The sequence below is a fragment of the Pseudorca crassidens genome, chromosome 10 (genome assembly GCF_039906515.1).
Source record: "Pseudorca crassidens isolate mPseCra1 chromosome 10, mPseCra1.hap1, whole genome shotgun sequence".
NCBI classification, from domain to species: Eukaryota; Metazoa; Chordata; class Mammalia; order Artiodactyla; family Delphinidae; genus Pseudorca; species Pseudorca crassidens.
In genome coordinates, this window is record NC_090305.1 from 53,100,226 (window position 1) to 53,112,664 (window position 12,439).

The 12,439-nt window shown below is 40.8% G+C and overlaps 1 protein-coding gene across 1 annotated transcript in view; it reads right to left on the reverse strand.

Moving 5' to 3' along the window:
- GADL1 (glutamate decarboxylase like 1) overlaps window positions 1–12,130 on the reverse strand; it is a 261,431-nt gene extending 249,301 nt beyond the window's left edge. The window contains exons 1-2 of the mRNA XM_067753583.1: window positions 12,011–12,130; window positions 10,961–11,044 (exon numbers count right to left, since the gene is read on the reverse strand). The gene's annotated coding sequence lies outside the window, so the exon portion shown is untranslated. The remainder of the gene's footprint in view (window positions 1–10,960; window positions 11,045–12,010) is intronic.
- Window positions 12,131–12,439: the final 309 nt, after the last annotated feature.

The following is a 12,439-nucleotide window of genomic DNA, read 5'->3' on the forward strand; positions in this document are numbered from 1 at the left end:
TTTCCCTGTTGAAATGATGCAGTAAACAAAGAAAAGGGAAGATGTGAGACCCAAGAAACACAGGATCCAACACAGAATGTAAGTAAAGGAAATTCTCAGGATAACGACAAGGAAGTTCTCTGGACATCAGTTTTGCAACAGGCCTGGGGAACAACCAGTCAAGATTGTAGGAGGTGGATAGACTGGTCCAGGACAGGTGGAAGTAAGCAAAAGCATTAGAACTGATTAATATGACCATCCTGAGAGAGCCTTTATGTTTCTAGCAGAGAAAATTGGTTCACATTCATAATGCTTTACAAGTAACAAAACTGTAACAGGCTATTATCTCCTTTAAAAAAAAAAAAACTGAGGGACTTCCCTGGTGGTCCAGTGGCTAAGACTCCATACTCCCAATGCAGGGGCCCTAGGTTCAATCCCTGGTCAGGGAACTAGATCCCGCATGCCGCAACCAAGGATCCCGCATGCCGCAACTAAGACCCAGCGCAGCCCAATAAATAAATAAATAAATAAATAAATGTTTTTTAAATTAAAATTAAAAAAATATTAAAAAACTGAAAATTTGTATCAAAGGGATATATAATATAGGATAATTCATAGCTCATTTATGAACAATATTTACAAAGCTATAATAATGCAAAATGTTAATATAACCAGAAATCATGATGTAACCATATTAGAAAGATGGGGGAGGGAAGTTTAGGAAGTATATGTGGAATATAAAATTAATGAAGTTAAACATAGCAGTTTAAGCATATGATTTAGGAAAGTAGTGGTAAATAGGAGAAGAAAGAGTAAAAAAAGAATTAAGACCAGTTGCCTTTGGGGAGTGGGACTCCTGGGTGGAGAGCAGTAACGTAAGTTACTGCTGTTTTTCATGATAAACATTATGGAAGCACCACTTGACTTTTAGAACTATGACACCTATTGTTATGATGAAAGAAATTAATCATCTATGCAGAAGCAAACAAAACAAACTGGTTCTATAATGACAATTTCTGGGCAGCACTTGAAAATATTTGGGAAAAAAGGAGAAAAAAAAGAAATGTCAAACTGTTTGAGCACAGCTCTGCATTCTTCTGCTCAGACCCCCACATGCATTTCTGTCATCCCTGCTCAGAAAAGCTTTGCCAAAGCAGGAAAATACCCAAGAAGAGATTTGTATTAACCCAGCAGTAAAGCTGTTTCACCCTAAAGTGACCGCCTTCTGTCAAGACGCTGGCCCTCCCATTATTCTAAAAAACAAGACTAGTAATAAGGTCCTCTGTCTTAGAAGGTGAAGACTGAGGAGGACATTATCTACGTTTAATGTCATGAACATTCTGCCAAGAAGTATAAACTTAGTGTCATAGGAGTAGAAAAAGGCACAGGGGACAAGAGCGTCCCTATGCCCTTTCCTCATCGTCACAAATATAAAAAGTATTAACTGAGAGACATAAGTCATTAAAAATGCATTCAATCAGCTCTACCAATTATAAAGCTAAATCAATGTAAATATCTGAAACATTTCATCAAGGAACACTCAACTGCTGAATTGAGTGAACCACTCAAGACATGCAATAATATGGGTCAATATAAAAAAAGTCATGTTGGGACTTCCCTGGTGATTAGTGGTTAAGACTTCGCCTTCCAATGCAGGGGGTGTGGGTTCAATCTCTGGTCAGAGAGCTAAGATCCCACATGCCTTGCGGCCAAAAAAAACAAAACATAAAACAGAAGCAATATTGTAACAAATTCAATAAAGACTTTAAAAATGGTCCACATCAAAAAAAATCTTAAAAAAAAAAATGTTGAGTGAAAGAAGCCAGACACAAGAGTACATACTGCATTTGTTCATTTTGCCATTGTTCTCTAAACTGTACATGTGTGATTCACATACTCTTCTAGGATGATATGATATGTTTCCTAATTTGAACCATTCTGAGGTTTACTCTTGCAAAAAGGTTTACTCTTGCAATATTTCTGGAATATAATACTTCTACCTAAAAATACTATCTATGGAGGTCATTAATGTTTGCTGAAAACCTACTGTCCTGTAGCTACATTATATATATCATCATCTTTATACTCAGAGTAGCACTTTATTAGTTATCATGATTCTAAATTAAAGATTAGACAACTGAGGCTCAGAAAGGCGAAGTAACCTTGCTCAAGATCTAGACACGCATGCAGATCTACTTGACTCCAGGGTCACCGCTCTTTTGACAGCATCAGATTGTGGTAATTTCATTCTTTTAAGAGGAAACAAAGGATTATTTGGAGTTGTATGCCGAACATGATCAGGAAAGGCAGTTGAAGCTCTCATCTCTCAGAAGCCTGGAGTAGATGGTGGTGGTCTAGCCTCCCTGGAGGGTGCCCCAGAAACGACTTTAGCATTGTTCTCTTTCTTCCATCATCTTTCACTCTTCTGGATAATTATGTGCCCTGATGCTTAGAGAAGTTCCATCCTTGACATTAACTTCAACAATGATACAGAAACATTTGTCCTTCCCAGTGGGAAGCTAACTGAGAAAACAACTATCAATGATGAGCAGAAGCCAAAAATGAACAAAACTGGAAAGTGATGATTCAAACTGCTGGGAGCCTTAGATGAATTATGTAGGATATTCCAAATGTACTAGGATTTGACTGTTGCCAAAGAAAGTAAGTAGAACCTTGGTGATTTATTTAAGAGATTGTTTAAATTCACTTGATCCATGGCTAAGGCTCCAGAGGTGATATGACCCAGCCAGAATTGCTCCTCTTTCTGGAGTAAAAAGAAATGAATAAAAGGAGAGGTAGGTAACTAAAGTTCCCTTCTGATCACAAAAGAATGCCTAGTGATTGTTTTAGGAATCTCTTTAGGTTGGATAAATGGCAGAATACAGAATCTGCCCTCTCCCCAGCCAGTTTCATTTTTAAAAGCATCACAGTGAAGCCTCCAGAAGGGAGTTAAGTGCTGCAGAAGACAGCCACAAACAGCAACTTCTTAAAAATAAAACTGAAAAACAGACTAATTAATTTACAAAGTGTAGGGCATGCTAAGAGTGCAATAAAAATCCTGCCCATTTAGTGTCCACTCGTGTTTCAGCAAAACAGAGCACTTGCAAAGTGCTGTAAATTAAATTATAAGGCACAGCTATGGTGCATAATTCTCAGATATATATATATATATATATATATATATATATATACACACATACAATTGAACTGAAACCATTCTTAATGCAAAAAATCCCTTAATATCTAATTGGTAAGCATCTCTATTGGCCATGTTTCCAGGACTGTATCTCTGAAATTTTTAGTAGTTAGGCTGTCTAGGTGACTCCGACCAGGGCGGTAGCAGTTAATGTTGTTGAGGAGGTTAAATTCTGGATCTATTTGAAGGATTTTCTGACAAATTGATGTGGGTTACGAGAGAGAGAGGGAAGCATAGAGAATGACTCAAGGTTTTTCACTTTGAGCAAATGAAAGATGGAGTCATGATAAAGCAAGATGAAGAAACCCAGGAGTGGAGCAAATTTGTAGGGAGAGGGAAGCTCAGTTTGGACGTGTTGGGTTTGAAATAACCACTAGACTTCCAAGCATAGGACTAGAGCAGGCAGGTGAATATATGAAGAGAGAGGGGAAAGACCTGATATTTTTTGTGTGCCTACATGGTTGCCGGACCTTATATTCGTTACCTCATTTAATTCCACAGAAACCTACGTGTTGGATATTTTACCTCTGTTTTGTTTTATGCTGTTTACATACAAATGTTGAGTATCAAAGCATTTAAATGACACTGTCAAGGTCATACAGCTGGTAGATGGGGAGGCTGGAATTCAAATCCAGGTTGCCTGATGCCAAAGTCCATGCTCTTTCTTTTTGCTGAGCCATGCTGCCTCAGGCCCGTGCCCTTTGTATCTTTTCACTCTTTGAGGAAGTGAATATTTCATTAGTGAGAACATAGGTTGCATGTTCTAGAGACCCCAAATAGTAGTGGTTTAAACAAAACCATTGAAGTTATTTCTCTTTTCTGTAACGGATTGAGGTAGGTACTCCAGGCATCATCATGGGACCCAGGCTGCCCCCATCTTCCTGCTCCACCATCCCCATGATATTTCCTTTTCCTGAATGGATCAAAATAGCTGAATTCCATGGCCATGATCCAAACAACAAGATGGAAGAAGGGAGAATGATGGTCCCTATCTGAAAATTGTGCACATCATTACTATTCACATATCATTGGCCAAAACTTAGTCCTAAGCCACCTCTAGCTGCAAGGCAGGCTGGGAAATATTGCCTTTATTTTCAGCAATCAAATGTCAAGCTAAAAAACCAGGCCTTCTAATATTATACTTTGAGAGAAAAGGGGAGAATAGGGATCAGAGGATAGCAAGATCTGCTCTAAAAGTTGGACTAAATTTCTTCTTAATGTCTTCAGGTGAATGCTATGAAACAAGTTCATTTTATATAGGTTTGAATTTTAAAATATCATTAAAATCTCAATGTATGTGTATTTTTAAAAATGCTAATTCCTTCATATAAAATGCAAGGAAACAATATTTCAAAGGATAGTGTGAAATCATAGAAAATATATGTATTGGTCTTTGTGCCTGGTTCCTAACATGGAGCTCCTGAAAACCTTGTAATTTTCTAAGTGATAAGGGCAGTAGGAGCATCTTTTGTTCTACTATTTGGTCTTTGACCCTAGGTCCTAAATCCCTTGGAATTTCCTGGGTGATAGGAGTATTTTGTCCAAAGGAGGAGACTCTTGGAGGACTCCTGGATGGCTTCGGGATGGGGGCTGATCACCAGAAAGACCAAGCCATGATTAGAAGCTTGGAACTTTCAGCCCCACCCTCCATCCTCCGGGAAGGGGAGAGGGATTGGAGATTGATTCAATGATCGTACCTACCTGATGAAGCCCCCATAAAAATCCCAAAAGAATTAACTGTGGCATGAACACATCCATGTGCCAGGAGGCTGATGCACCCCAACTCCAAGGGGACAAAAGCTCCTGTGCTCAGGACCCCTCCAGACCTCGCCCCATGTATCTCTTCATCTGGCTGATCATCTGTATCCTTCATCACATTCTTTATTATATAATAAACCAGTAAAAATAAGTATGTGTTTCCTGGAATTCTGTGAGCTGTTCTAGCAAACAACAGAACCTGTGGAAGGAATCGTGGGAACCTGCAATTTATAGCTAGTCGGTCAGAAGCCCAGGTGACAACCTGGGACACACAACTGGCATCTGAGGTGAGAGAGCAGTCCTGTGGGACTGAGCCCTTAACCTGTGGGGTCGACACTAACTCCAATTAGTGTCAGAATTGAACTGAATTGCAGGATGCCCAGCTGGTGTTGCAGAGGACTGCTTGGTGTGGGGGGAAAACCTACATAGCTGGTGTCAGAAGTGTGAGTGTGGCAGCAGTGTGTGCATAAGGGAGAAACACAGGAGAGCTCCTTCCCATACAGATGGGGACAATGTGGGTCGTAAACTATGCTGACACTATTGCCATATGGAACCACCAATTTAGCTGGTATATCAAAATTCCTGTCATCCTTGGCCAGGATGAGTCTTGAAAGACATGAGTTTTTAATTATCAGATTCTCTCAGTAATGCATCTGTCACATAAACTGTGGCCGCCCAATAATTTTAACTTCCCTTTCCATGATCCAACAAGACATTTCTTTTTTTTTTTTTTGCGGTACGCGGCCTCTCACTGTTGTGGCCTCTCCCGTCGCGGAGCACAGGCTCCGGACGCGCAGGCTCAGCGGCCATGGCTCATGGGCCCAGCCGCTCTGCGGCATGTGGGATCCTCCCGGACCGGGGCACGAACCCGTCTCCCCTGCATTGGCAGGCCGACTCTCAACCACTGTGCCACCAGGGAAGCCCAAGACAGTTCTTTTATAACAGAGCAACTCTTGTCAAAATAGTGTTACTTTTCAAATCAAACTGCCAATTTTAGGAAATTGAGGTCAAAAACACCAAGATTGTTCCTCTACTTCTCTCTGCTCCTATTATTAGGTAGAATAACAATGACGGTAATAATCATGAGGAATGAGAGAAAAAAACTTTTTAATGTAAACCCCAAATTTACATTTCTATTTCAGACTTCTAGCTGGTTTGTATATATCACTGTCTCCACCTGGAAGTCTGATAGACACAGCAATCTCAGAATGTCCAAACTGAACCCTTAAAATATTTACACCCTGCATAGCCTACTCATCTCAGTTGTTGGAAACCTAACCCTTCCAGTTATCCAATCCTTCCACAGGACAACAATTTGGGATGCTTCTCATGTTCTCATACTCACATCCAATCCATCAGAAGATCCTTTTGGTTCCATCATAATCTGATGACTTCTCACCACATCCACCTCTGCTATCATAGTACTGGCCACCATCTTCCTTTTCCTGGGTTATTGCAATATCCCCCCATTCTTCCTGTAACCCTACAGTCAACACTCAACGAAGCAGCCAGGGTGATGCTTTTAAAACATGACTCAGATCATGCTCTTCCTCTGCTCAAAGGCCTGCAAGTGGTTTCCCATGTGCCTCATAGTAATGGCCACAGGGGTCTCCAAAGCCCTGTGACCTTCCTGCCTGCTCCTCTCTCCCTGCTCACTTGGCTGAAGCTCCTGGGACATGACAGGCATTTCCACCTGAGGGACGTTGCTCTCGTCAGTCCCCTGCCTAAAGTGCCCTTTCGGCCAGTCATCCCCTGGCTCCAGCCCTCACCTCCTTTATGTCTTTGCTCCTCAGTGAAGCTGACCTTCATCCCTACTTAACACCTCAGCTACTCTCCACCTCAGCATGCTAGATTCTCCTTGATTCTACTCTACTTTTTCTTTTATTTTTTTCCCACAGTGTTCAACACCTTTACTTATTTGGCAGTGTTAATTCTCTCTCTCCACTCAGAATGCCATCTCCTCGTGGGCAGGGATCCATGTCTGTCTTGTTCATTGCTTGCAGGCCCCAGCCTAGAACAATGATGGGCACATAGGAGCCCAGCCCAGAATGATGATGGGCCCACAGGAGCCCCAGCCCAGAACAGTGATAGGCACACAGGAGGTAACTCTGCTCTGTACAACTGCAAGTTACACCTACTAACCATGTCACTGTGCACTTATCAAAGAACTATTACATTTAATAACAATTGTATTAAATTGTTTTATGGATAAAGACATTCTCAGAAAAACATGGCATCCTATTGTTGGGATTTTTTCCTCAGATTTTGTATAATTTCATTAGAAAACACTGCGTTTATGGCTCAGAAAGCTTAACCAAGTAACTTCTAACTAGTCGAGTGGTTGAAAAAGAGGTAAAAGAGGTCAAAAAGAGGTAAAAAGAAAACCAGCTATTTGCTTTCAGGAAAGGCATGAAAGTTGGCAAGACTTCAGATTACTAAGGGAAGAAATTCTCGAGGGTTTCATTTCAGTAACTGTACCTAGTATTAATGATCCGCCAACGTGTTGTTTAAACACACACAGTCAACACATTATGCAAACAATGCCCTGGCCAACAGCATGCGGGGGCTTTTCACACACGCCACACTTAAGACCCAAAGTCATAGCTAATTTATGGCCAAGGACACAACTAATGTGAGCAGTAAATAAAGTCGTGCCCCGAGAGTCGGCAGATCAAGAAAGATGTCACTACACTGGAATTACTCAAGGTCATAAACTAGGGCCTCTTTATTTGTTCTGCTTCTGGACCGAGGCCTAGACCTAGCTCAGTGTGGACAGTCAGTGTTGTGGAATGAATGAATGAATAAATGAACAAATGAATGACAGGGCTGCTAAAGAGGACGGAGTCCTTTACAGAGACTTCTTAAAGTTGTTCTCATTGCTTTCACTTTTTCGTTTCTCCTTCTATTTCATTAAGATGATTGAAGAGGAGGATGAGAAGTAATCTCATGAGAGGAATCTGAATAATGATCTGTTTCATGGCAAAGCAATTAAAGGCCAGAGATACAAAATTATTGGGCCAAGACCGCACACCTTTTGGTAAAGACTTTACAAATAAATAAAATTTACAGACGTTTTCTCACATTTTTATAGTAGTTTTTCAAAACCCACACTCATGGGACTTCCCTGGTGGTCCAGTGGTTAAGACTCCACACTCCCAATGCAGAGGGCCCAGGTTAGATCCCTGGTCAGGGAACTAGATCCCACATGCCACAACTAAGATCCCTTATGCCGCAGCGAAGATCCCACACGTGGCAATGAAGTTCCCGTGTGCTAAGACCTGGTGCAAACAGGGAGATCAGCTCTGTGGTTTGTAACCACCTAGAGGGGTGGGATAGGGAGGGTGGGAGGGAGGGAGACGCAAGAGGGAAGAGATATGGGAACATATGTGTATGTATAACTGATTCACTTTGTTATAAAGCAGAAACTAACACACCATTGTAAAGCAATTATATTCCAATAAAGATGTTAAAAAAAAAAGACCTGGTGCAGCCAAATAAATAAATAAATATTTAGAAAAAAACACACTCATGATTCTAACAATAGGTCCAGACTACTGAAGATTTTCAGATTTACTCTATCTTTAAAACCAAAACTATAGGGCTTTTCTTTGTAATTATACATCAATTTCCAAGGGGATAGGGAAATAAAATTCATGAATGACTCATTCCCAAAGAGCTCACAGACATTCCTGCTAGGGTACCCCATTCTCACTCTTGTGTGACCTTAAAAAACTCTACAATGAGAACAGATTTTGAGTGGGTGAGAAGAGGAAAGACTCCCTGTTCCCAATCCCCAATCCTTCGATGTAAGCAGTTTCCTAAAATTCCTTTTAACCAAGGACCACAATTGTTATTCCATAAAAATACTTAAAATGCAAATATCTCTGGAAGAGAAAAAACAAAACTGTTGACTTAGATTCACACTAGGGGGTAAATAACTTATCAGATCTTTTCCAGGGAGTAGGTTCTGAGGGCTTCAGACTCCAAGGAGAGAAACAAAGCACTGGAGAAAAGTAAAACAAATGTTGCCTCACTTACATCTTTGCTTGAGGCTACCCTGCCTCTGAATTTAGCAATGTCTCTACCAGATCAATTCCCAGGAATTTGGTCTGAGCACTTACAACTCCAGTGTCCGTTCTATTCTCACTGCCTCAGCCTTCCTCTACCTGCCTGCTTTGGTCCTCCCAACAGTCCCTCTGCCAAAGGCAATTCCAGTTTTGTCCCCGTCTGTCTCAATGTAGCTGCTCTCATGGGATAAAATACTAAACGAGAATTTTTTGAGATAACTGTAACCCAGGTGACTAGTAAAGGACTCAGGTTTTCTTCCTAAGGACAGTATTACTTGTCAGTTCCCATGGGAGTAGGCCCTGAGATGGATCTGTAGCAGGAAGTTTATTGCAGACTATTCTCAGAATCAACACTTCTGGGGAACTGAGGGGAGCAGGGCTGGTAAGGAGAGAAGCTGAGCGGCGATGCAGTTGAAACAAAGATCTCGGCCAATCCAATGGGGAGACTATAGCCAAGATGGCCCTTCGGAGGTGTCCTGAATGAAGGCAGGAGGGCTGCCACACTTACAGCCCAGCATTGACCAGACATCAAATGCCATCTATGCCTGAGTAGCGGGCATGATCTTGGAGAGATCTCGGGCAAGGCAGCCCCTACAGCTGAGGGCAAGACCCAAAGAGGACCATCAGCTGAAGGCCATCAGCCAACAGCACTGCCAGCAGCTGGGGAAATAGGTGCTTCAGTCCTGGAGGAGCAGCCTAGCAAGGTACCACAGCATCCGCTACCATAAATCACTGCTCCTTTTAAGTGCAAGCTTTGAACAAGGGCTCAGAGAAAGAGAAAACGGATGGTTATTTTGTTAGAAACTTTACCAAGATCTGTTCTGTTCAGAAACCCATGCCCCCCCGGCCCCCGCCAACCCAGCAGTAATGTCGCCCACGGTTTGGTTTTGAGTTGCCGGTTCAACACTTCTGGATCAATCTGCATTTGCAACTGTCACACTGATAATAACTCAATGAGAGCATCTGCTTGCTTCACTGTAAGTGTAGTCAGACTCACAAATTAAAATGTTCGAAATTCATATTATAATAAATTACTTTTCTGTCATTTCTCCTTTATATTCAGTTAAAAATATGTGCATAAGTAATAATTTTCATATAAATTTCATTTCAGGATAGTAAAGGAAGCATTATAAAATATTTGATGTGAAAAAGAGAGAATTAAATCGAAAAAGTAATTTAGGATTGGAACTTGCCCTAGAGTTATTCTCCTGGCTGCCCATTAAAATCATCTAGAAAGCTGTAAGACATCCTGATGTCCAGGCCGTACCCCAGGCCAACTAAATCAAACTTCTGGGGTAAAACCCAGGCATCGTTATTCTGGAAACTCCCCAAGGAATTGCAGTGTACAGATAAGGTTGAAAAGTCTGGGCCCTAGTGCAATAGATCTCAAACTTGAGTGTGTTTCACAATCAGCTGGAAATCTTGTCCAACCACATTTTCCTAGGCCCCACCCCCAGAATTTCAATAGCTCTGGGATGGGGCTCATAATGTGCATTTCTAATCAGTTCCTGGGTGATGCTGATGCTGCTGGTCCCAGGACCATACTTTGAGAAACAGGGTTCTAGGGGCTTTGCCTAACCAGAGTCTCCCACCACATTTAACAAATCCCCACCCTTACTTCCTGGTTCCCCTACCCTCCATCCCCCAATCAAACACCTTGGAAAATCTTGGAAATTTTTTCTTTAAATCAGCCTTTGCAAAGACGCTTTCCCCTCTACACAGCTATTTCCAAACGCTACATTTTCCCATCCCCCTAAGCAGCAACCACCAGCCACCAGCTAAGACGACCTCTAACTTCTTCCATGATTTTTCATCTCCTTTTGTCTTGAATTTCTCTGTCACTTAGGCATGATTCTGCAGATTATAGGACTAGAAATACTCTCTTGAAACAGCAAACTAATTGCTTCTATTGCATACTTCAAGCCCAGCATTTATGCTGTTGGAAAGCAAATCCACTCACCTATGTCTTTTCACACTTGCTGTTTTGTATCCTGAGATGGGTCACATGCAGTTGTTCATCTACACAGCATTTTGCTGGCAGGATCTAGAAATGCATTACACTGTTATGACTCAAATCAAGCAATGTCTGTAAATAACACAACGATGGAAAGCAGTAATTTGGCTACAGTGCTCTCTTAGTTCCCCCTAAAATCAAGGTATTTCACAGGAGGGTTTAAAATAAGATTTAACCCTTGCTTTCTTACAGTGCTTTCAATGGGAAAGAGACTTTTCTGAAAGGTCTTCTCATATTAAGACTCATACCCTCAAACTCAAACACTAAATCTGAAAAGGTGTTTGAAGATTCAGATAAAAATGAACTTTCCCATTTAAGAGAGCCTGAAGAAAAAGGAGACCAAAAAAGTCCTCATTTTCTCTAGCCAAAGAAGAATATTCACACAATTTTTCAGTTTGGCCAAGATTAGTAACTCATAATCTGAAGATACTGGCTACTGTTGAAGTGAATATCAAGATTTATTGACCTGCGGAGTAAATGTTAACGGAGGTGAAGCTGAGGTTAATAACAAAGTTCAAGGGATAATATACATCCTTATATTTGCTGAAATAAAAACTCAGCCATATATCGCTCATACATACATTCAGAAACCTCTTTTACCAAAAAGCTCTGGAAATCCCTTTGCTGTGACAGATTGCTTAAACATATGGCCGAATTTCCATTTGTATTAACATTCTCCAGGTACCCAGCCAGCCAGAAAAGCAAAGCATTAATCACTTCCTCTGAGGATCATCAGTAGCCAATCAAAGGGTGGCCACTTATATGTTACATATGAGATCTGATTGGAAGATCCTAACCAGCAACTCATTCTCATCAATCCTACTAATGTAAGCAGAGTATTGAAGTGACCCACACTTTTTATCACATACAAAATAAAAATATTCTAAACTTTTAACTTCATACAAATCCAAATAAATATGCTCATCGTCCACAACAAATTTTATAAACTAATGTTTGTTAAAGAGACATTTTTAAAAATAGAAAATAGAAGTTTACCTGAATAAAGGAAGAGATTTCTGGCTCTGGTGCAGAGGACCATTGCTGGAATTCCGACTCTACAACTTATTTGCTCTGTGACATTAGGCAAGTCACTCAACTGCTCTGTGCCTCAGTTCCTCATCTGTAAAATGAAGATGATAGCACCAACTTCATAAAGTTGTTTTGAGATTAAATGACTTAGGATATGTAAAGTACTTTAAGTGTGCCCAGAGTGTAGCAAGGGGTATAAAAATATTTGTTTTTAAAAAAAGTTCTAGGGTAAAAAGAACTTAAAGGTCACATGGCCCAAAAGCCTCAAAGCTTTGTGGGCATCAGATTCATAGTTTTCTCATGTTTGGACTGAGCCATTGACCATTAAGTATTGCTACTACTGATGTTTATTTAAATTTAAATTTTGTTGTCAACATCTAAAACTCAGGAGAATTC